This window comes from Salmo trutta, chromosome 20, assembly GCF_901001165.1.
Source record: "Salmo trutta chromosome 20, fSalTru1.1, whole genome shotgun sequence".
Classification (NCBI taxonomy): domain Eukaryota; kingdom Metazoa; phylum Chordata; class Actinopteri; order Salmoniformes; family Salmonidae; genus Salmo; species Salmo trutta.
The window spans coordinates 14,058,166-14,084,300 of record NC_042976.1 but is presented as its reverse complement, the minus strand read 5'-3'; the positions used below and the strand labels follow the sequence as shown (position 1 = coordinate 14,084,300).

At 46.0% G+C, this 26,135-nt stretch overlaps 1 protein-coding gene across 2 annotated transcripts in view; it reads right to left on the bottom strand.

Moving 5' to 3' along the window:
- LOC115155592 (diacylglycerol kinase beta-like) overlaps positions 1-25,601 on the bottom strand; it is a 159,820-nt gene extending 134,219 nt beyond the window's left edge. For both annotated transcript variants that reach the window (XM_029702330.1, XM_029702331.1), the window contains exon 1: positions 25,342-25,601. The gene's annotated coding sequence lies outside the window, so the exon portion shown is untranslated. The remainder of the gene's footprint in view (positions 1-25,341) is intronic.
- Between the last annotated feature and the right edge of the window lie 534 nt (positions 25,602-26,135).

Sequence of the window (26,135 nt, the reverse complement as noted above, 5' to 3'; positions counted from 1 at the left end):
CACTCTGGATAAGACCGTCTGCTAAATAGCTACAATGTAAATGTGTAAATGGGTGGAGAGAGAGAGTTCAAAATTACAAAAGTACAACAGCTAGAGAGACAACTGAGAGAGAATACAGACAGTGTGTCTCTAAATATCTTTGATGGTGGAGGAAAACATGGCCCATGTTAACTCTGGGTGGAGTGCCATGAGTCTGGCTAGAGAGGCTACGTAAACTTTGGTCTGAAGAGGTGGTCAGACAACACGGAGGAGCATCTACTGTAATGGTATTAGAACACACACAGAGCACTTGTTCTGTACACAGCGGGAGCATCTATTTCCAGTATCTGTTCTCAGTATCAGACCCCTTATGCAAACGCAGATGTTCTGAGCTCTTCCCGTATGGCCAGTATTTGTCTGTGCTCCAATGAAATATTCCAGTTCCTGGAAAGTCATCTGAGAGGGCAGCAGATTGGCCAAGTGTGTGCGTGTAACATACCCCTTGGCTGGGAGCCAGAGGTATGTTAGTGTCACCATGTAATCAAAGTGCCCAGTGGGGGTTTGATTTGGGCAGGAATGTACCAGCATTGGGCCAGATTACATCTGAGAGGGTGGAACAGCTTTTCAAACCAGAGAACAATATTATAGCTCCTTTCCTGATCATTTGGATCATTAGTGCGGTACAGAGTTTTATTACACTGTCCATTAATCATGACCGATGTTATTTCTGTTACTCTCCCATAACAGCAAGACATTTTTATATGTTCCCCCTTAGGAACAGTTTACTACATTTTTAACTCTGTGTTCAGAGAATATAATGTTACCATATTCCTTTGAGAGTACCAATCTAGTGAAATATATGGAATTCTTCATATTTGGAGTGACGGAGGCCTCTCAGTTTTTATTATATAATGTGTCCATTTTATCCGATTCCACTTATAAATCGGTCAATCACTTGTTGAATCAATCAATATTCAACCTTTTCTCAAGTGTGACTTCATAGTGTTTTAGATTATTGTCTTGGATCGCTCAGGTCGACACCTGGTGAGGCCATTCATTAAAATACTGCTGAGTGGACTACTTTGCCTAATAAATATGAATTGGATCCACTTTGACTGATGGAGATTAGAGTGTGTGTATCTTAAGGGTGGATGTATGTAAAAACGCAAATGACTGTGAAGCACCACAGGGTCACATTCAGACAGTGACATGTCTTTTGCATTTGCCCCAACACAGTCGTAATGTTTCTGTAAACAGATGAGTTGAAACAGAGTGCTATGGGTTTGACGCTGTCCGACAGAGGCTAAATAACAGAGGAAAATAAAGAGCGTGAAAGAATGCACATTAATATTTTATACAGAAAGAAAAAGAAAAGTACTATTGTTTCACTCCCCAGCCTTGGATAACAATGCCTGGGAGGAAGAAATGTCTAGAAACAGAAACATGGTAATAACTGTAATAGCCTGGGGTCATGTCATCTACTCTCAATTAGGAAAATAATACTCAAATAGACCGAACAACAGATGTGCCATTCTTCATCTGTAGCATAATCACAGCCAGTAACAGGCAGACACGGAGAGAAAGGTATTGTTCCAAAATGTGAGTCCTGTCGTACCTGATAACCTTCCTCCTCTCCAAACAAAGTGAGAGAGCCAAGGAGGCATGTGATAATAGAAGAGCAGCAGCCAGCAGGGCTGGTAGAGCTAGCTAGTTCATGCATGCTTAGAGATGGGAGACATACAGTGGAGGTGGAGGACAGAGACAGGAGTGGAGCTGGTTGTCAGGGGGCTTGTGTGTGTCTGTGGATTTGTTTGTGTGTGTATGTGTGTGTGTGTGTGCGAGCGCGCATCTGGGGAAGGAGAGACGGTAGGGGAGGTGAGGGTAGGGTGAGACAAAGGCACTTACTGATCAACTGTATGGGGCCTCCCCTCAGTGCAGAGAGGGATTCTGTTTGCTCACAAGGTTGCCTAGCAACTCTAACGTCATACAGTAAGTGTGCACACAGCAAGAGGAGGAGGGGAAGGTAGGGGCGGAGGGGATGTAGGGAGAGATAGGGGAGAGGAGGGTGAGGAGGGGGATGTAGGGGAGAGGGGGATATAGAGGATGTAGGGGGAGGAGGGGATGTAGGGAGAGGTAGGGGAGAGGAGGGGGATGTTGGGGGAAGTAGGGAGAGGTAGGGGATGTAGGGGGAGGAAGGGGAGGTAGGGAGAGGTAGGGGATGTTGGGGGAGGTAAGGAGAGGTAGGGAGAGGTAGGGGATGTTGGGGGAGGTAAGGAGAGGTAGGGAGAGGTAGGGGGAGGAAGGGGAGTTAGGGAGAGGTAGGGGATGTTGGGGGATGTAAGGAGAGGTAGGGAGAGGTAGGGGATGTTGGGGGAGGTAAGGAGAGGTAGGGAGAGGTAGGGGGAGGAAGGGGAGGTAGGGAGAGGTAGGGGATGTTGGGTGAGGTAGGGAGAGGTAGGGAGAGGTAGGGGAGAGGGGGATATAGGGGATGTAGGGGGAGGAGGGGGAGGTAGGGAGAGGTAGGGGATGTTGGGGGAGGAGGGGGAGGTAGGGGGAGGAGGGGGAGGAGGGGATGTAGGGAGAGGTAGGGGAGAGGGGGATATAGGGGATGTAAGGGGAGGCGGGGGAGGTAGGGAGAGGTAGGGGATGTTGGGGGAGGAGGGGGAGCGAATGAGAGGTAGGGGGAGGAGGGAGAGGAGGTGGGGGGAGGTTCAGCAGCAAAGTGACACCTTATGGATCACTTCCTGTGTTAGTGTAGAGTATGTGTGCATGGGCACGTGCTGCATACAAAACATTATGGATTCAGTGCACATCAACCTATGACGTCAACACACCGTGTGAGAGGACAGAGCATACTGTTGATTCACACCTGCATTCTAATCTCCTTCCTGGCAAAACAAGTGTGCTGTGAGTAAGGCTTCTATTTTAAAGTCATTTCACAGGAAAGGGAGATGCTGTTACTTGGAGTTCCCCGAAAATTCCTAGAATGATTATGATGCATGTGTATAAGTGACTGCAAGTCATCGCACCATGTAGGAAGACAGAGCATACTGTATCAGCACAATTATACAGAACAGGATACGGGGAATACATGTAGGAAGACAGAGCATACTGTATCAGCACAATTATACAGAACAGGATATGGGGAATACATGTAGGAAGACAGAGCATACTGTATCAGCACAATTATACAGAACAGGATATGGGGAATACATGTAGGAAGACAGAGCATACTGTATGAGCACAATTATACAGAACAGGATATGGGGAATACATGTAGGAAGACAGAGCATACTGTATGAGCACAATTATACAGAACAGGATATGGGGAATACATGTAGGAAGACAGAGCATACTGTATGAGCACAGTTATACAGAACAGGATATGGGGAATACATGTAGGAAGACAGAGCATACTGTATGAGCACAATTATACAGAACAGGATATGGGGAATACATGTAGGAAGACAGAGCATACTGTATGAGCACAATTATACAGAACAGGATATGGGGAATACACCTCTGCACTCTAATTTCTCAGTCTGCATTACAAAACAAGACCTATGAGTGGTGTGTTTTTAAGTCGTTGCACAGGAAGAAGAAAGAAGAAAGAATCCAGGAAGATGGAAGAACACAGGAAGAAGAAAGAATACAGGAAGAAGAAAGAATACAGGAAGAAGAAAGAATACAGGAAGAAGAAAGAATACAGGAAGAAGAAATAAAATAAAATAAAAATTGATTGGTCACATACACATGGTTAGCAGATGTTATTGCGAGTGTAGCGAAATGCTTATGCTTCTAGATCCGACAGTGCAGCAGTATCTAACAGATAATATCTAACAATTCCACATCAAAACCTAATATCTAACAAATTCCACAACAAAACCTAATACACACAATCTAGTAAAGGAATGGGATAAGAATATATACATATAAAATACATGGATGAGCAGTGACAGTGCTATGCAATAGATAGTATAGAATAGATAGTGTAAGATACAGTATACAGTATACAGTATATACTGTACATATGAGATAAGTAATGTGATATATGTAAACATTCTTAAAGTGGCATTATTAAAGTGACTAGTGTTCCATTTATTAAGTGGCCAATGATATCAAGTCTGTAGGTAGGCAGACACCTCTCTGTGCTAGTGGTGGCTGTTTAACAATCTGATGGCCTTGAGAAGCTCTGTTCTAGCTTTGATGCACCTGTACTGACCTCGCCTTCTGTATGGAAGTGGGGTGAACAGGCAGTGGCTCGGGTGGTTATTGTCCTTGATGATCTTTCAGCCTTCCTATGACATCGGGTGTTGTTGGTGTCCTGGAGGACAGGTAGTTTGCCCCCGGTGATGCGTTGTGCAGACCGGACCACCCTCTGGAGAGCCCTGCGGTGGTTGGCGTTGCAGTTGCTGTACCAGGCGGTGATACAGCCCGACAGGATGCTTTCGATTGTGCACCTGTAAAAGTTAGTGAGGGGTTTTGGTGACGAGCCACATTTTTTCAGCCTCCTGAGGTTGAAGAGGCACTGTTGCGCCTTGTACACCATGCTGTCTGTGTGCGTGGACCATTTCAGTTTATCGGTGATATGTACACAGAGGAACTTAAAAATGTCCACCTTCTCCACTGCAGTCCCGTCAATGTGGATGGGAGGTGCTCCCTCTGCTGTTTCCTGAAGTCCACGATCATCTCCTTTGTTTTGCTGACATTGAGTGAGAGGTTATTTTTCTGACACCACACTCCGAGTGCCCTCACCTCCTCCCTGTAGGCCGTCTCGTCGTTGTTGGTAATCAAGGCCACTACTGTTGTGTCGTCTGCAAACTTGATGACTGAGTTGGAGGTGTGAATGGCCACACAGTCATCGGTGAACAGGAGGGGGCTGAGAACGCACCCTTCTGGGGCCCCAGTGTTGAGGATCAGTGGAGTGGATATGTTGTTTCCTACCCTCACCACCTGGGGGCGGCCCGTCAGGAAGTCCAGTACCCAGTTGCACAGGGTGGGGTCAAGACCCAGGGCCCTGAGCTTAATGATGAGTTTGGAGGGTACTATGGTGTTGAATGCTGAGCAAAAGTCAATGAACAGCATTCTTACATAGGTATTCCTCTTGTCCAGCTGGGATAGTGGGATGTGCAGTGGGATGGCGATTACATCTTATGTGGACCTATTGGGGCGGTAAGCAAATTGAAGTGGGTCTAGGGTGGCAGTTAGGGTGGAGGTGATATGATCCTCCTAGTCTCTCAAAGCACTTCATGATGACCTAAGTGAGTGCTACGGGGCGATAGTCATTTAGTTCAGTTAAATTGGCTTTCTTGGGAACAGGAACAATGGTGGCCATCTTGAAGCATGTGGGGACAGCAGACTGGGATAGGGAGAGATTGAATATGTCTGTAAACACACCAGCCAGCTGGTCTGTGCATGCTCTGAGGATGCAGCTAGGGATGTCGTCTGGGCTGGCAGCCTTGCGTGGGTTAACACATTTAAATGTTTTACTCACGTCGGCCACGGAAAATGAGAGCCCACAGTCTTTGGTAGCGGGCCGCATTGGTGGCACTATCTTGTCCTCAAAGCGCACAAAGAAGTTGTTTAATTTGTCTGCAAGCAAGACGTCGACAGGGCTGGTTTTCTTTTTGTAATCCGTGATTGTCTGTAGACCCTGCCACATACTTCTTGTGTTTGAGCCGTTGAATGGAGACTCCACTTTGTCTCTATACTGACGCTTTGCTTGTTTGATTGCCTTACGGAGGGAATAACGATGCTGTTTGTATTCTGCCATATTCCCAGTTGCCTTGCCATGTTTAAATGCAGTGGTACGTTCTTTCAGTTTTGTGCGAATGCTGCCATCAATCCACGGTTTCTGGTTAGGGAAGGTTTTAATAGTCACAGTGGGTACATCTCCTATACACTTCCTTATCAAATCGCTCACTGAGTCAGCGTATACATCACTTTTGTTCTCTGAGGCTACCCGGAACATATCCCAGTCCACGTGATCGAAGCAATCTTGAAGTGTGGAATCCGATTGGTCAGACCAGCGTTGGATAGACCTAAGCACGGGCGCTTCCTGTTTTAGTTCCTGCCTATAGGAGGGGAGCAACAACATGGAGTCATGGTCAGATTTGCCAAAAGGGGAGCGGGGGAGGACCTCGTATGCATTGCAGAAGTTAGAGTAGCAATGGTCGAGCGTGTTACTCGCTCATGTACTGCAATTGATATGCTGATAGAATTTAGGTAGCCTTGTTCTCAAATGAGCTTTGTTAAAATCCCCAGCTACAATCAATGCAGCCTCAGGATATATGGTTTCCAGTTTGCATAAAGTCCAGTGAAGTTCCTTGTTGGCGGTCTTGGTATCCGCTTGCGGTGGGATATGCACGGCTGTGACAATAATTGAGGAGAGTTCCCTAGGGAGATAATACTGTCGGCATTTGATTGTGAGGAATTCTAGGTCAGGTGAACAAAAGGCTTTAGTTCCTGTATGTTGTTACAATTACACCATGAGTCGTTAATCTTCAAACATACACCCCTGCCCTTCTTCTTACCGGAGAGATGTTTATTTCTGTCGGCGCGATGCATTGATAATCCCGTTGCCTGTACTGACTCTGACAGCATGTCCCCAGCTAGCCATGTTTCCGTGAAACAGAGTATGTTACAATCCCAGATATCTCTTTGGAAAGCAACTCTTGCGCTGATTTAGTCGACTTTGTTAACAAGGGCGTGGACATTAGCGAGTAATATACTCGGAAGCAGTGGGTGGTGTGCACGCATCCGAAGCCTCACTAGAAGACCGTTCTGACACCCTCTCCTCCGATGGCATTGTTTTGGGTCGGCCTCTGGAATCAGCTCCTGATCTCTCTTTTGAAGAACATATCAAGACTGCTTCAAGGACAGCTTTTTTCCATCCACGTAACATTGCAAAAATCAGAAATTTTCTGTCCAAAAATGACGCAGAAAAATTAATCCATGCTTTTGTTACTTCTAGGCTCGACTACTGCAATGCTCTACTTTCCGGCTACCCGGATAAAGCACTAAACAAACTTCAGTTAGTGCTAAATACGGCTGCTAGAATCCTGACTAGAACCAAAAAATTTGATCATATTACTCCAGTGCTAGCCTCCCTACACTGGCTTCCTGTTAAGTCAAGGGCTGATTTCAAGGTTTTACTGCTAACCTACAAAGCATTACATGGGCTTGCTCCTACCTATCTTTCCGATTTGGTCCTGCCGTACATACCTACACGTACGCTACGGTCACAAGACGCAGGCCTCCTAATTGTCCCTAGAATTTCTAAGCAAACGGCTGGAGGTAGGGCTTTCTCCTATAGAGCTCCATTTTTATGGAATGGTCTGCCTACCCATGTGAGAGACGCAGACTCAGTCTCAACCTTTAAGTCTTTACTGAAGACTTATCTCTTCAGTAGGTCCTATGATTAAGTATAGTCTGGCCCAGGAGTGTGAAGGTGAACGGAAAGGCTGGAGCAACGAACCGCCCTTGCTGTCTCTGCCTTGTCGGTTCCCCTCTTCCCACTGGGATTCTCTGCCTCTAACCCTTTTACAGGGGCTGAGTCACTGACTTACTGGTGTTCTTCCATGCCGTCCATGGGAGGGGTGCGTCACTTGAGTAGGTTGAGCCACTGACGTGGTCTTCCTGTCTGGGTTGGCGCCCCCCCCTTGGGTTGTGCCGTGGCGGAGATCTTTGTGGGCTATACTCGGCCTTGTCTTCGGACGGTAAGTTGGTGGTTGTAGATATCCCTCTAGTGGTGTGGGGGCTGTGCTTTGGCAAAGTGGGTGGGGTTATATCCTGCCTGTTTGGCCCTGTCTGGGGGTATCATCGGATTGGGCCACAGTGTCTTCTGATCCCTCCTGTCTCAGCCTCCAGTATTTATGCTGCAGTAGTTTATGTGTCGGGGGGCTAGGGTCAGTCTGTTACATCTGGAGTATTCTCTTGTCTTATCCGGTGTCCTGTGTGAATGTAAATATGCTCTCTCTAATTCTCTCTTTCTCTCTTTCTTTCTTTCTCTCGGAGGACCTGAGCCCTAGGACCATGCCTCAGGACTACCTGACATGATGACTCCTTGCTGTCCCCAGTCCACCTGGCCATGCTGCTGCTCCAGTTTCAACTGTTCTGCCTGCGGCTACGGAACCCTGACCTGTTCACCGGACGTGCTTGTTGCACCCTCGACAATTACTATGATTATTATTATTTGACCATGCTGGTCATTTACGAACATTTTAACATCTTGACCATGTTCTGTTATAATATCCACCCGGCACAGCCAGAAGAGGACTGGCCACCCCTCATAGCCTGGTTCCTCTCTAGGTTTCTTCCTAGGTTTTTGGCCTTTCTCAGGAGTTTTTCCTAGGGAGTTTTTCCCAGCCACCGTGCTTCTTTCACATGCATTGCTTGCTGTTTGGGGTTTTAGGCTGGGTTTCTGTACAGCACTTTGAGATTTCAGCTGATGTACGAAGGGCTATATAAATAAATTTGATTTGATTTGATTTGAAATGCCCTGGGAGGTGCAGACAAAGGATCCACTTTGGGAAAGTCGTATTCCTGGTCGTAGTGCTGGTTGTGCTGGTAAGTTGACGTCTCTCTGACATCCAATAGTTCTTCCTGGATGTATGTAATAACACTTAAGATTTTCTGGGCTGACAATGTAAGAAATAATACATGAAAAAAACAAAACACTGCACTGTTTCCTAAGGACTAGAAGCAAAGCTGCCATCTCTATCGGTGCCATCTTCACATAAGAATACAGGAAGAAAGAATACAGGAAGATGAAATAATACAGGAAGAAGGAAAAAGCCAGGAAGAAGGAAGAAGAGAGTCAGGACTAGTAGTCCACCTTGATGAATCCTGATGGAAGGAACAACGTGAAGTCATACACCCCTCCTTATTTCTCAATCAGAATCTAGCTTTTAACTTGTCAGTACTCACTGAGAAAAAGCCCACACAGACAGAGTCAATCAAACTGTGCTTTTGCCAGAACTCCTTCTCCGCTCAGTGTTCTAATGGTCTGTGGTGACTCATTCAGCCATTCAGGCTCTCAATGAGTGGATACTAACACCTCTGTGTTCATACTCAGTCTCTCGTCTCTGTAGTCTCCCAGCTCTGCAGAGCACTACCACTACTACACGGTGTTCTGCACTGTATGCCCTATATGTCTGTCTGGTACCGTAGAGACAATGGTGACTCAGAGGTGTTCTGTGTCCTTACAACTCAAGCCCTTTGCAGTGTTGTCAGACAGTACACACCGAGTGCTACTGTTTCTTCCTCACTCTACTGTAAACTTTAATTTTCAATTGGCTGAGAGGTTTTTTAGTGAAGTGTTGATTTTAAAATGAAAAGGAAAGAAACAGATTTGACATTTAAATAAGTCTCCCTTTCACTCACACACACACACACACACTCACACACACACACACACACACACACACACACACACACACACACACACACACACACACACACACACACACACACACACACACACACACACACACACACACTCACCTTCCTTATACACACCATCCTTAAGGTTATACACATTTACCTACAGTCTTTCTTTTGAGTACAACTATCAAAGTAATAATACTAGATGGATTTTATATAGCGCTTTTCATACAGCATCTCAATGTCGCTTTAAAAAACAAACACAAAAACTAATTCAGGAAGCTGTCAGTTACTGGGAGACGGTCTTACAGAGTCAGATGAAGATGCAGTTCACTAAAGGAATAGCTTAAGGAGTGGTATTGATGGCCAAGCCAGGGAGGGAGAAATAACAGTCAGACAGGCAGGCCCGGAGCGCTTCATCCGACACCTCTGTCTTTGAACCACTCACACTCCATCTTCCCTCTTCCACCTGGATGCATGTGTCCACATTCTGAGGGCACAATCAGCCACCCACTGATCTGCACCGGACTGTTATTCCCCTCCAAGGGTAGCCTGGTCCCAGGTCTGTTTGTGCTGTCTTGCCGGTATTCAGGGGCAAAACAGCACAAACAGATCTAGGACCAGTCTACCTTTACACTGCGTGTATATGATTCGCACAGGAATTGAACCCATGACTTTTGTGTTACTAATTATGCCATCTCCCTATAACTAGTTCAAGTGCAATCAAGTGCTAAAACGAATCATCAGGACACTGTTCTCAACAGGGACAGAGTGATTAGCTCATGGTTACTATGAAAGAAGCACCTAGCACAGAACAGTATGTCTTTATTGCCCATCAGGTCTTAAATCTTAATAGTCACGTAGTCATCACACGTCATACCACTGAGTGTTAATACAGCACTTACAGACCTCTGTAAGTGATGACATATTCTTTTTAAAAGCCTCTCGAGCCATACTGAAGTTACACAGAGTGACTGGATCAGAAAGTCAACGGTCAACTAGCAACCTGCAGACTTGTCTCTATTTTGGAAATTAAATGAATTATTATTATTATTATTGCTACTTTATTCCAATCTCATTCTATTTTAAGGGGTATCAAATCACGTTTTACTGAAAATAATCAGGACTTTCAGAAAACACCCATTCAAAATATCTGAAGAAGGACCGGCGAAACATCTAAAGAAAAATCAAGGTAGGATTAGGGAGTGAAGGAGTGACAGATGGAGTGTGCTGTACCTCACCAGCACCTACTGTAACGTGCAGTGATAAATGCACAACATGTGCACTGGAGTGAGATGTTTATCTCGCCTGAATGGCTGGAGCATGTTAGAGAGACATCAATGCCAAATTAGGACACTGATCACCACGACGATAAAAGGAGAAGGAGAGGAGGTAGAGAAAAGTCCTACAGGGGCAGTGACATCTCCTTCTCTAGAGAGAGATGGAGGACGGGAGGGAGGGGGGAGGGAGCAAGAGAGGGCGAGAGAGGGAGAAAGAGGGTTGAGAATGCATGGAGGGGTAGTTTGAAAGAGCATAATCAGTCAAAGGTAATGAGAACACAGCCAATGCCAGACCAGCACAGCCAGGGCCCATATCCACGAAGTGTCTCAGTGCTGATCTAGGATACATTCAGCTTTTTAGACCATAGTGAATAGGATCAAATAAACAGGGAAGGACCTGATCCTAGAATGATGGGATGCAGGATCCCCTCTTCAGGAAGTGACTGTGTGGTAGTCATGATAAAAGCATCACAACGTCTCCCTGTCAGTCAGTATAGGCTCCGACGTGACCCTCTTTCTGCTGTCAGCTTGGAGTGACGCGTGTGCCTCTGTGTGTGTGTGCGCCTCTGTGTGTGCACCTCTGTGTATGTGTGTGTGTGTGCAAATGCATGTGTACGTGCGTTTGCGTATGAGACTAGATGGCGTGAGAGAGAGAGAGAGAGAGAGAGAGAGTGTGTGTCTCACCACAGCAGGTCAGGAACAAAGAAGAAACTATAACAATTAATCTAAGACCATTTTATAAGCATCTGAGTTGATTCAATAGTTGCTGACCAATAGCATTACTGTTGAGTTAAATTGAAATTTCACCCTTGCTCTGCCAGGGCATATACTGTAAACCTAGCTTTAGGTGGCTGGTTGTAACGTTGTAGCTTGCTGTTTAGTAGCCATATCTTTTTACAATGAATCTCCAATTGTAAAACATAATCTTTTTAGCCATAGATATGGCTACCGGTAGTTGTTTAGTAATTTAACTAGCTAGCCAACTAGACTAGCTAGCTACTTGGCTAGCTACCTAACATGCTGACCACACCACTCACGTCGAGTGTGCTAGCATTGGAAAATACATTTTCACATACATGTTATTCAATCGTTTCATCTAAACTGATCGCGCGCATCAACGAGCGTATGCGTAGCCAGGCGCTAAAATAGAACTTGGTTCTATTTTTTACACTTAACGAGCTGCAAGTCCTGCATCTCCCATCTCCTCATTGGTTTTTAGGATCATATACCCACGTGGATGATTGTAAGATGAATTAAGGTCCACACTCCATTCCAGTTGGTGGTAGTAATGTACCTTAAAGTTGGTTGGCAACCAACATATAAAGTCCACAGAAGAAGATAAAGAAGAAGAAGTTTACTAGAAACAAACTACGCTTCCCCTTTTATCTGTGGATTAATTTTCAGAGTAGAGAACACACGATTTTGTGTGACTCAAAATTAGTCCAAATTCTACAAAGATCCAGAAAAAAAGGACCTTGTGCATTTCAGGTAAAATAATAACCCAATGTGTATATCCCAGGACAAATTAGCTAGCAACAGCAAGCTAGCTAGCTAAATATCCATGAATGTTTAATGTGTTTCGACCTGTCCCAAAATTAATATAAATGGTTCAGATTTCCTTTTGACATTTCAACCTGCGTGTCTTGGATCGCATCTGGTGTAGATGGATCGCATTTGGTGTAGTACAAAATCAACACGCGCACGATGGCACACGGGGATGCACACACATGCCCGGTCTAGTCAGCATGTAAGTTAACAAACAGAAAAAAACATTTGATTTCCCCCCACTGGGGCGGCAGGTAGCCTAGTGGTTAGAGCGTTGGCTTAGTAACCGAAGGGTTACAAAATCTGTCCTTCTGCCCCTGAACAAGGCAGTTAACCCACTGTTCCTAGGCCGTCATTGAAAATAAGAATTCGTTCTTAACTGACTTGCCTAGTTAAATAAAGGATATGAAAAAACAGTCATATGTTAGTCAGCAATACACAGTTAACCTTTATTTAACTAGGCAAGTCAGTTAAGAACAAATTCTTATTTATAATGACGGCCTACACTGGCCAAACCCAGATGATGCTTGGTCAATTGCACACCCCCCTAAGGGACTCCCAATCCATGCCGGTTGTGATACAGCCTGGATTCGAACTAGGGTGTCTTTAGTGACACCTCTAGCACTGAGATGCAGTGTCTTAGACCGCTGCGCCACTCTGGAGCCCAATACAGAATATGGGTTTCAGTAAATAAACAAAAGTAAAAATAACCTACTTAGCTAGCCACCATACTTGTCATCTGCCCTCTTGGTGCTGTCATCGGCTATAGCTGAGCTTCTGCTCTAGCTAAATCCAACTCTTTGTTTCAAAACCTCTTCGCTATATTCTGTGTGAAATATGTATGGTTGAATGTCACCATGTAGTTAATAGAAGAAGAAAAAATGCTCCATTGTTGAATTCGTGTTGATGAGAGGAATCACTTGAAGCCTTTGTGGTCTGGTCAGTTCTTTCAGTTTTGCCCAAAGGATTTTGTGTTGTGCGTGTCTGCTTCCTTTTCAAAAAAGCCCGCCTAGAGGGAGAGACAAGGCCAGAGCACGAAGCACCGCCCCGCACAAAAAAATTGTCACCTTGTATATTTAACAATGAATCTGCCGATAGGAACATCGCTGAAAGACGTCCAATGGCTCTATCAAACAATGACAACACAAAAAATGTACAGTGCGATCAGTATAACATAGATGCTTCGCAAAATGTCTACGGGGGGCAGAATTGTTTTTTTGTTGCCCGTGCTACAGATTGGCCCGCTAATACAGGACTTGTAAAGGTCCAGTGCACTGCTTTTGGGAAAATATTTTTCTTCAATATATGTATTTATATTTATAAATACACATTTTCTAATTCTGATTTTTCAAGGGGTGCTGCAGCACTCACAGCACACCTACTTCCTGCAGCTATGCCCAGGATGAAAGTCCCCTTTAATTAACTTCCAATCAGATATCAGACCTACAGGATGTTATCACAACATAACCTCTGCTTCCCAGAGATGTGAGACAATGGGGGTTGGAGATTCTCTCTCGATTTGTCTCTTTCTTTCTTTCTCTCTCTCTCTCTCTCGGAGGACCTGAGCCCTAGGACCATGCCTCAGGACTACCTGGCCTGATGACTCCTTGCTGTCCCCAGTCCACCTGTCACGTCCTGACCAGTGAAAAGGGTCATTTGCCATAGTAGAATGGTCAGGGCATGGCAGGGGGGTTGTTTTGTGTGTTTTGGGGTTTGTTTGTTTCTAGGGGAATTTGTTCTAGTTTTCTATTTCTATGTTTCGTTTTCCATGTTTGGCCGAGTATGGTTTCCAATCAGAGGCAGGTGTCTTTCGTTGTCTCTGATTGGAAGCCATACTTAGGCAGCCTGTTTTCCTTTGGGTTTTGTGGGTGGTTATTTTCCGTTTAGTTGTTATACCTGACGGAACTGTTGAGCGTTTGTTATTTTGAAGTGCATTCATTAAAATCTAAGATGAGCACTATACACGCTGCGCCTTGGTCTAATCCTTTCGACGCCTGTGACAGAACCACCCACCACAAGAAGACCAAGCAGCGTGGGAGGAAGAGCGGGACCGAGCACTATGGCTCAGAGGAGTGGACCTGGGAGGAGATTCTAGATGGGGCAGGACCCTGGACAAGGCCGGGGGAGTATCGCCGTCCGAAATGGGAGATAGAGGCAGCGAAGGCGGAACGGCGATACTGGGAGGAACGGCTGGGACGGCAAGAGGAGGCTGAGAGGCAGCAACCCCCAAAAAAATTCCAGGGAGTTTGGCTAGGTCAGGGGGGAGCCCTGGAGCAAACCGGAGCCGGTAAAGGAGTCAAGCGCTGAGTTCGACGTGAGATTCCAGAGAATGGTACTGGCGGAAGGGGCACTGCGGAGCGGGCGTGCAGATGGGCGAGAAATGCATTACGGTGTGAGGCGCACTATCTCGCCCATCTGCACGCACAGTCCTGTGTGGCCAGTACGGGCTCCGCAGCGTTGCCAGGCGAGAGTTGGCCGGCAGCCAGGAAGAAGTGCGCCGGCTCAACGCATCTGGTCTCCAGTGCGTCTCCTCGGCCCAGTTTATCCTGCGCCTGCTCTAGGCACGGCAGCCCTCATTCCCCTGCACAGCCCAGTTCGCCCTGTGCCAGCGCTCCGCCCGTGCCGGGCTACAGTGACCATCCAGCCAGGACGGGGTGTGCCAGCCCTGAGCTCCAGACCTCCGGTGCGCCTCCACAGCCCAGTGTGCCCCGTGCCTGCTCTGCGCACCCAGTCTCCTGTAAGTCTCCCCAGTCTGGGGAGACCGGTTCCAGCTCCACGCAGGAGGCCTCCAGCGACGCTCCTCAGCCCGGAGCCTCCAGCGACACTCCTCAGCCCAGAGCCTCTAGCGACGCTCCTCAGCCCGGAGCCTCCAGCGACGCTCCTCAGCCCGGAGCCTCCAGCGACGCTCCTCAGCCCGGAGGCTCCAGCGACGCTACTCAGCCTGGAGCCTCCAGCTACGCTCCTAAGCCCGGAGCCTCCAGCGACGCTCCTCAGCCCGGAGCCTCCAGCGACGCTCCTCAGCCCGGAGCCTCCAGCTACGCTCCTAAGCCCGGAGGCTCCAGCGATGCTCCTCAGCCTGGAGCCTCCAGCTACGCTCCTAAGCCTGGAGCCTCCAGCAACGCTCCTCAGCCCCGAGCCTCCAGCGATGCTCCTCAGCCTGGAGCCTCCAGCTACGCTCCTAAGCCTGGAGCCTCCAGCGATGCTCCTCAGCCCGGAGCCTCCAGCGACACTCCTCAGCCCGGAGCCTCCAGTGACGCTCCGCAGCCCGGATCCTCCAGCGTTGGTCGGCAGCGCAGAACGGGGGCTACGCCCGGAGCCGGAGCCACCTCTGTAACTGGAGGATTGGCGGAAGGGCCTGGAGGTAGCACAGAAGCCGTCATAGACGGTGGTCACCCTCCCTTGCCTCCCTTTATGTTTGGGGTTGTTTTTACGGGGTTTTTGTTTGGGGTGCAGTCGGGGTCTGCACATTCGGGGGGGGGGTACATTGTTATTCTATAATGTAGAAAATAGAAAAAATAAAGAAAAACCCTGGAATTATTAGGTGTGTCCAAAATGTTGACTTGCACTGTATGTGTATGTGACCAATACAATTTGATTTGATTTGTTCCTAAGACAACACAAAGGAAATACTTGCATACAGTGTAAAACGTCACTTCAGGGGCTGGGCCGCCCTACAACTGGGTGACCAAAGGTAACCACGGCGCCAGCGCTGAATCAAAGTGTCACTGTGTCAAAGGCTTCTGACTACAACCAGGGTAAGGGTCAATTTCATTTAAATGCGGTCTATTCAATAAATACACTGAAGGTGGAAAATTAGAATTTCAGTTTACTTCCTGACTTGACTGAATTGAAAGGGACTAACCCTTTCCATAACCCTAATGGTCTCAGTGTGTGAGAGGGAAAGTGAGGAGAGAGGATAACAGTTGGTTGAGGAAGTAATTTGGACTGGCAGCTGTCATAGAAGCTGCACAAAAGCTTTTAGACAGCCTCTGTTTACAGCCAAACTGGAGGTCCAGATGACTTTCTGAGCCAAAGATTCTTAGTAAAGAATGGTTTGGTTTGATCTACCACACAACACAACAGCCCTGTGTCTCTGCCTGGTCTGCATGTGGCAGAATCACAGCCCAAACTCCAAACAACTGCAATTATGTAGACCACTTAGTGTTTAAAGCAAGGCAAAGAAGACAACAGAGAAAAACATTTCTATGAGTAAACAAATGTATCCATTTCGATTATATAACAGGTTCTTTGTAGTTTTCTACTGCACTTTGCTTATGGTCTACAAGGCTAAAAAATGATGAGCCTCATACAAAATAATATCCAAAAAAGAATTGCTCTGAAGAACATTTTTCCTACAATTTACAGAGTCAGGTTCTTTCTGAGCCTGTAAAATACATGTCTAGGTAATTATGGCTAAAGAACACTAACACGTAATTCTATCTCATATGCCCTGAATCTATGAGGTCACTCTGGGCCTGAACATCCATAGGGACGTAGGTAATGGCCTCTAGCCTGCACACATCTGCAATCCCCTACTTCTAATTTGGGTGTCACCTGTTTTGTATGTCTTTCGTGTGTCTGTGTTTGGCCTATCTGCCTGTCATAGCTCTCTAACATACTTTGTGAAAACCACATAGGCAACACCTTAAAGTATGCCACATCTTAGCTTGTATTCTTGGACGTTCACAGTCACTCTACACACCCTTTGCGTTTTTGTGGTGCATGAGTGTAATCTGACAATTGTCACGACAACTGTATTGTTCTCATCGATCTAGGATCAGTTCTGTGAATCTGTGCTCATGACACGACTTCCACCGAAGGTGGTTCCTCTCCTTGTTCGGGCGGTGCTCGGCGGTCGGCGTCGCCGGCCTACTAGCCATCACCGATCCATTTTTTATTTTCTGTTGGTTTTGTCTTTGGTTCATTCACACCTGGTTTTCATTTGCTTTAATTTCTGTGTGTATATTTACCCCTGTTTCCCCGCTTAAGTTTGTGTGGGGTTATTTTCATGTTGCTTGTGGAGGTTTGTTCCGCAGTTTATTCACATGTGTACCTTGTGTTAAGTATAGTAGGAGTGTTATTTTCCTTCTTCCGTGAGTAACTGTGAGTTCCATTGTCTTGGGTGTTTATGGACCTTGTACCTGAACTGTTTTGGGACTTGCCTATTAAAGACGCTACATTGACATCTCTGCTCTCCTGCGCTTGACTCCTTAGCTACCTTCAATACGATTTCGAACAGCTCAGCTCTACTTAAAATCACAGCCTTTCCATAAGAGAGCGGGACTAATACTCAATTTGAATGACACACATGCCCGGACTGAAACACAGAGGAAAGAGCATCAAGCATTGAGTTGTAGTAGGGTATACAGGTCCGTCTGATAGGGATTGAATCACTTGAGCCCTGCTCATTGAGGGTGCTTCCTGCTTTAGCCATTCAGCCATGCTCATTATCAGCTACAGCAGCTCATTACTCTTGTGCCGATGACCGGAGATAAACCATGGATTGGAGGTTTGGACATATTGGCCTTTTCTCATTTGGATTTGCTCAACCTCCTGCGTCCTCTCTCCTCCGTCCTCTCTGGCCTCTTTTTGAAAGATAATCGAGGAGAGGGAAAGTCGACGAAAATGAGCTTGTATGAAATGAGACTCTCCTCCAATCGCGCGTCAGACAAATTACGTTTACAGGGTGGAATCCCAAAATAAATGTATAAAATGATAAAAAATACATTTAGCTAGTAGTGCAAGACATTTTATAAATAAAAGGATAAGTAGCATATCATTTTTAAATGTTTGCATGCTTTTCGAGAAAACAATAGCTGATTCAAAGGGGGTGAGACAGATTTCTAAACTATTCCGCAAAGGACTCGGGTAGGAGACACTTGTGCTTCCTCGCCAAAAGGAGGTTATTGAGGAGGGGAGGACTGTCTTTTGTTTGCCTACTAACGAATTGACACTCTCCTCAACCACTCGGCCACTTATAGGTTTCCGGGTTACAGAGGAGAGACTTTTTCCAAAACGATAAAAGGCCACTGACACTGGCTGGTGGTAAAAAGGTCCTGGGATGAAGCTTCAATTCTAACTAAAGGCCAGTTATGTTTGACACTGTTTAGGATAGTTTCTCTGTGATACATCCCTAATAACCAAACTGGAATTGTGTGGCTCTAAAACATATAGCTATTCAGACACCTTGACGTTTTCCACATTTTGTTAGGTTAAAGCCTTTTTCTAAAATGTATTCAATAGTCCCCCCCCCCCCCATCAATCTACACACAATACCCCATAATGACAAAGCAAAAACAGACTCTTTACTCAGTACGTTGTTGAAACAGCTTTGAAAGCGATTACAGCCTCGAATCTTCTTGGGTATGACGCGACACACTTGGCAAACTTGGGGAGTTTCTCCCATTCTTCTCTGCAGATCCTCTCAAGCTCTGTCAGGTTTACAGGTCTCTCCAGAGATGTTTGAATGGGTTCAAGTCCAGGCTCTGGCTGGGCCACTCAATGACATTCAAAGACTTGTCTCAAAGCCACTCCTGTATTGTCTTGGCTGTGCGCTTAGGGTCATTGTTCTGTTGGAAGGTGAACCTTTGCCCCAGTCTGAGGTCTTGAGTGCTCTGGAGCAGGTTTTCATCAAGGATCTCTCCGTACTTTGCTCTGTTCATCTTTGCCTTGATTCTAACTAGTCTCCCAGTCCCTGCCGCTGAAAAACATCCCCACAGCATGATGCTGCCACCACCATGCTTCACCGTAGGGATGGCGCCAGGTTTCCTCCAGACGTGACGCTTGGAATTCAGACCAAATAGTTCAATTTTGGTTTCATCAGACCAGAGAATCTTGTTTCTCATGTTCTGAGAGTCTTTATGTGCCTTTTGGCAAACTCCAAGTGGGCTGTCATGTGCCTTTTACTGAGGAGTGGCTTCTATCTGGCCACTCTACCACACTGATTGGTGGAGTGCTGCAGAGATGGGTGTCCTTCTGGAAGGTTCTCCCATCTCCACAGAGGAACTGTCAGAGTGACGATCAAGTTCTTGGTCACCACCCTGACCAAGGCCCTTCTCCCCCGATTGCTCAGTTTGGCCGGGCAGCCAGCTCTATCAAGAGTCTTGGTGGTTCCAAACTTCTTCTATTTAAGAATGATGGAGGCCGCTGTGTTCTTGGGGACCTTCAATGCTGCAAACATTTGTCATTATGGGGTATTGTGTGTAGATTGCTGAGTATTTTTAGTTTTTTTAATCAATTTTAGAATAAGGTTGTAACGTAACAAAATGTGAAAAAAGTCAAGGGGTCTGAATACTTCCCGAATGCACTGTAGCTAACCATTACTAATACCATGTAATGTACTTAAACATTCCTTACTTACTGGATGCTGTTTGAGATAACTGAATTTCATTAGATGTAGTGACACGTTATGAGGAAAGGGGTACAGACCAAGGGCAAAATTCAAGTCAAATCTTTAATCTCCTGTTAGTCTAATGAGAGAACTGGGGCATGGTCTACCTTGGGGCTCTGGTCTGAGGGAGCTTGAACTTTGCTCATAAATGGTTTTGCCCATGATTCGTTATGTCTGTCGGCACTTCAGACAGGATGCAGACAGACAGACAGACAGACAGACAGACAGACAGACAGACAGACAGACAGACAGACAGACAGACAGACAGACAGACAGACAGACAGACAGACAGACAGACAGACAGGATGCACACACACAGACAGACAGACAGACAGACAGACAGACAGACAGACAGACAGACAGACAGACAGACAGACAGACAGACAGACAGACAGACAGACAGACAGACAGACAGACACATTTTCCTCTTCCTTGTCCCAAACAGAGTTGCCCCCGTCATCCGTCATCCATGTAATCACCACTCAACGCTTTCATCTCTCTAAATAGCATCTTGTATTTAGTGTCTTCACCAACTCCTGATCACACACCATTTAGTCTGAATGTTTTTATTCAGCTTTCTCCCCCCTGTGCACCTCCTCAGCTGAGCAAGCAGCAGAGCTCCACAGCCACTAGGCTGTTAGGGTTCTCTATTCTCCTGGGGAGGAAGCCTCAGAAATACCACCAGTGTTTATGGAGGGGCTGCTGGGTGTTATGGCAACAGAGGGGGATTGGTTTTAAGTGGTGGAGCCGTGCGTGTCGTGGCGGTGGTGAAGCCAAGCTACAGTATACTGTACTAGATACTAAAGGCCATGCATGGGCAAGCAAGACTAGGCCTGTTCACATCCCTAGCCTCTGGTTGTTCCTTATCCCTTCTGGACAGCTCCAATGTATAATTTTGTCCAATTACCCTTAACGTGCTGCTATTATCTACAATACTATGATCTTAATGTGACAGCCCCTTGACCTAGGACCGTTGATGAACTTCCCAAGAGAGTATGTTAACCAAGATAGATATAATACAGTAGTTTGAGCTATAGAATTAGAATGAGTAGAACAGCATTCCCCATTCAAAGGCAAAGATGATTGGCTATAACTATAGAATTAAAAATACTATAATGGACATAGAACTTCATTCTAATTCAATGGTTACAGCTGAACATCTTTGCCTTTTTTGATAGCTGGGCTTAATCAAATCAAATCAAATTGTATTTGTCACACGCGCCGAATACAACAGGTGTATTACAGTGAAATACTTACTTACAAGCCTTTAACCAACAATGCAGTTTTAAGAAAATACCTAAAAAAAGTAAGAGATAAGAAAAACAAATAATTAAAGAGCAGCAGTGAATAACAATAGTGGGTCTATGTACAGGGGGTACCAGTACAGAATCAATGTGGAGGCTATATACAGGGGGTACCAGTACAGAGTCAATGTGTCAATGTGTGGGGGCACCGGTGTCGAGGTAATTGAGGTAATTATGTACATGCAGGTAGAGTTATTAAAGTGGCTATGCATAGATAATAACAGAGAGTAGCAGCAGGATGGGGGATGGGGGGGTGGAAATGCAAAAAGTCTGGGTAGCCATTTGATTAGCATTTCAGGAGCCTTATGGCTTGGGGGTCGAAGCTGTTTAGAAGCCTCTTGGACCTAGACTTGGCGCTCCGGTACCGCTTGCCGTGCGGTAGCAGAGAGAACAGTCTATGACTAGGGTGGCTGGAGTCTTTGACCATTTTTAAGGCCTTCCTCTGACACCGCCTGGTATAGAGGTCCTGGATGGCAGGAAGCTGTCTAATAGATGTCTTTGGGTGAATCCCCAAATAGAACCCGATTTCCTATGCAGCGCACTACTTTTATAGGGCTCTAATCAACAGTGCTGTTATTTTTGTTTTTTTGTTAACTAGTTGACCAAAGTCGGCTCAATCATTTGTTTTCCATTGAGTTTTTTCTGTGAGCTCAATGAGCACGTTTCTCCATTTCTCTATGGAGATAAATCAGATCCTGCACGATATAAACTCAGGACCCTGTCTTTCAAAGATAATTTGTAAAAATCCAAATTACTTCACAGATCTTCATTGTAAAGGGTTTAACACTGTTTCCCATGCTTGTTCAGTGAACCATAAACAATTAATGAACATGCACCTGTGGAACGGTCGTTAAGACACTAACAGCTTACAGACGGTAGGCAATTAAGGTCACAGTTATGAAAACTTAGGATACTAAAGAGGCCTTTCTACTGACTCTGCAAAACACCAAAAGAAAGATGCCCAAGGTCCCTGCTCATCTGTGTGAATGTGCCTTAGGCTTGCTGCAAGGAGGCATGAGGACTGCAGATGTGGCCAGGGCAATAAATTGCAATGTCCGTACTGTGAGACGCCTATGACAGCGCTACAGGGAGACAGGATGGACAGCTGATCGTCCTCACAGTGGCAGACCACGTGTAACAACACCTGCACAGGATCGGTACATCCGAACATCACACCTGCGGGACAGGTACAGGATGGCAACAACAACTGCCCGAGTTACACCAGGAATGCACAATCCCTCCATCAGTGCTCAGACTGTCCGCAATAGGCTGAGAGAGGCTGGACTGAGGGCTTGTAGGCCTGTTGTAAGGTAGCTCCTCACTAGACATCACCGGCAACAATGTCGCCTATGGGCACAAACCCACCGCCGCTGGACCAGACAGGACTGGCAAAAAGTGCTCTTCACTGACGAATCGCGGTTTTGTCTCACCAGGGGCGATGGTCGGATTCGTGTTTATCATTGAAGGAATGAGCGTTACACCGAGGCCTTTACTCTGGAGCAGGATCGATTTGGAGGTGGAGGGTCCTCCTCCCTCATGTAGTACCCTTCCTGCAGGCTCTTCCTGACATGACCCTCCATCATCACAATGCCACCAGCCATACTGCTCGTTCTGTGCGTGATTTCCTGCAAGACAGGAATGTCTGTGTTCTGCCATGGCCAGGGAAGAGTCTGGATCTCAATCCCATTGAGCACATCTGGGACCTGTTGGATCGGAGGGTGAGGGCTAGGGCCTTTCCCCCCAGAAATGTCCGGGAACTTGCAGGTGCCTTGGTGGAAGAGTGAGGTAACATCTCACAGTAAGAACTGGCAAATCTGGTGCAGTCCATGAGGAGGAGATGCACTGCAGTACTTAATGCAACTGTTACTTTTCATTTTGACCCCCCCTTTGTTCAGGGACAAATTGTTCCATTTCTCTTAGTCACATGTCTGTGGAACTTGTTCAGTTTATCTCTCAGTTGTTGAATCTTGTTATGTTCATACACATATTTACACATGTTAAGTTTGCTGAAAATAAACGCAGTTGACAGTGAGAGGACGTTTCTTTTTTTGCTGAGTTTAGTAGGGAGTTGTAGTGTCCAACAGGCCAATATTCTACATAGTTCTACATAGAACAAAACGTGGCAATTAACTACAATGACCATAATCCACTGCGTGCCTACTTGTCCGGTCTATGTGTTTCTTTTACGCCTGCTATGGTAGGTTAGAGAGAGAGAGAGAGAGAGAGAGAGAGAGAGAGAGAGCTGCCTGTGAGGTAACTATACCTGAAATACATAACCTTAGTGATTTATAGTTGGTATTCAGCAGTCATAAAAGTATGCCTTATTTACTTAAATAGTGCTTTTTCAGACATCATAGGCAGCAGCTCTATAAAGTCATCAGGTAAAACAAATGTAATACACACAACAATTGAAATATTTTATTAAAGTAAATGATGGTTAATACTGTAAGTAATACGCAGTAATGGGCAGTCACCACCATCATGGGACTTGTATTAATTGTTTTATTCTGTGTTGTTACAGCGTTCAACCCACATAATGCATAGTGCATTTAATGTTTAAAAAAATATATAATTCTAAACTGAAATAGAAAAACCGAACCGACCTCAAAAAGCACTAATTGCTCAGCACTACTAATCAAATATAGTACACTACATATGGACAAGGTTACCATTTCACATGCTGATTTCTGTTAGTGATCAATCACCTGGAGGCAACCTATGCTCATGTTAATCCCATGGAACCACTTAGGCAGATTATTATTAATCTATTGATCTTTTCTCACTCCACGTCGCGAAGCAGGAGCGGCCAAGCTGTCCACCATGTCTACAGAGGGATGTGAGTCATCATCACACATCTTTTCACGTCCTCGACCTGCTATTAGAAACCTGACAACCTCCCTTTATGGTGGCACCACGGACACTCCTAGCAGTATCACATAACAAACGCATGTACGCAAGCACTCACTCACTCAGTTACCTCACTCACAGGCACGTGCACCCTCCAATTTCCCGGTCTCTCTCTGTCTGAGCTCTGAGAAGGTGAGCAGCATAGTCAATTAGCTAGTGGTGAATGAGCCTCTCGTTCAGGCAGGTCTTCACTCAGAGCGCATCGTACTAGAACAGAAGCATCCTTCATTGTTTATTAGCCAGCCTGTGAATCAGACATCCTGTCTGGGTCTGAATAACCATTGCTTTTGGTAATCGGATGATGAGGCGTAATTAAGAGTGCAGATTGGAGATTAATCAAAGTCTGGTGCCTGAATCACACGAGAGAGAGAGAGAGAGAGAGAGAGAGAGAGAGCGAGAGAGAGAGAGAGAGAGAGAGAGAGAGAGAGAGAGAGAGAAAGAGAGAGAGAGAGAGAGAGAGAGAGAGAGAGAGAGAGAGAGCGAGAGAGAGAGAGAGAAAGAGAGAGAGAGAGAGAGGGAGAGAGAGAGAGGAAGAGAGAGAGAGAGAGAGAGAGAGAGAGAGAGAGAGAGAGAGAGAGAGAGAGAGAAAGAGAGAGAGAGAGAGAGAGAGAGAGAGAGAGAGAGAGAGAGAGCGAGAGAGAGAGAGAGAAAGAGAGAGAGAGAGAGGGAGAGAGGGAGAGAAACGAGAGAGAACTCAAGGTAAACGTTGGCAGCAGCCTTGACACACGGAGGAGAGGACTGATAATCTATAACAGCTATCAATGAACTCTCTCAAGAATGTGCTACATGTGTTTGCGTGTGTGAAAATGTGCTAGAGTCTAATCTTTTCTTGAGAAGGCAACTATTCAGACAACACAAGGGAAATAAACTATGACATAAAGGCTGTACTGTTGATTCACCTTTGTGTGTGTATATATATATAGACAGTTTAGAAATATGTCTGAAAACATGACTATGTGTCTCGCACCAGCAAGCATAAGAAATAAATAGTCAACTTAAATCCGTCTCAATGTGTCTGAGAGAAAGGACAGTAAGGGTGAGTTCAGTGGAAGGACCGAGGATCAGTGTTTGATAGCTCCCCCATATATCCATCACATCCACAATCAGCACAAGCACACACACTGGCAACCATTAGACCAAAACAACTTTTAGCGTCATTGTCACTAAGAAACTGACCACAACAACCAGATTATCAACACGCTGCTATACATGTAGGATAAAACAGAAAGATTGAAAGTGAAAGGACATGGAAGGACAAATAAACACACACACAAATTCCAGTGACACAGGTACTAATGGCAAGAGCGAGAAAGTGGCCAAAGCCTGGTCAGTAAGCAATGATCAATGGAGAATGATCTTCCGCGAAGAGAGAGAGAGAAACATGGAGAAACAGAGAGAGAAAGAAACAGAGAGAGAGAAACAGAGGGAGGGGAACAGGGATATAAACAGAGAGAGTGAGAGAGAAACCAGGAGAGATAAACCAGAGAAACAGAGATGAACACAGCGACAGCATCAGAGAGAGAGAGAGAGTGAAACATAGCTTGTCCCCTACCTCTGCCCATCCCTGTGTGTGATGCTTTCTTCAGTATGGGTTGATAGGGAGTCCTTTCCAAGCCGGCCGGGGCATGGGTCTCTCTTTCCCCATGGGCAGAGTAGTGAGCAGCCTCTCACAACACAAACAGGCAGCTACAGCAACACAGCACAGCTCCAGCTACACAGAGAGGCAGAGCACAGGCACGGGAGCCATGGTAGAGGCAGCAACATCCCTCCCTCCCATCCAGCCTGAATTAATTAAGCCTTTTTCCCTCCCTCTCTCTCTCTCCCCCTCTCTCTCTTGTTCTCTCTCTCTCTCTCTCTCTCTCTCTCTCTCTTGTTCTCTCTCTCTCTCACTGTCGTGGACTCTCCCTGATCATTGCCCTCCCCCGCTCTTCTCCCGCTCTCTGCCCTGGTGAGTGTTGCTCTGCAGATACTATGTGATTCTCTTCCCAGCCTCTGCAGGGTGACAATGTCCCTGCACTTTCTTTTCTGACAGCCTGTTTACATTGAGCTGTTCACACTCCCAATCTCTCTATCACCCTCTCTCCTTCCCTCACTCTCGCTCATTATATCTCTCTCATCGACACTGTTTTGTGACAGTGCCTCCAACCCCCCTCCCTTGTAAACCAATCGAGCTCGTCTCTCTCCTTATCTGACCTCCCCACTACCCACACACACACAACATCCTGTGTGTTAGTTTTATCTTACAAAAGTCTAAACATGCCATCAATGTATTGGCCCTCTCTTTCAATCTCTGACTTTCCTATACAGCCATCTCTTTTTACTGCTTTTTTGCCAATTAATCTTAAA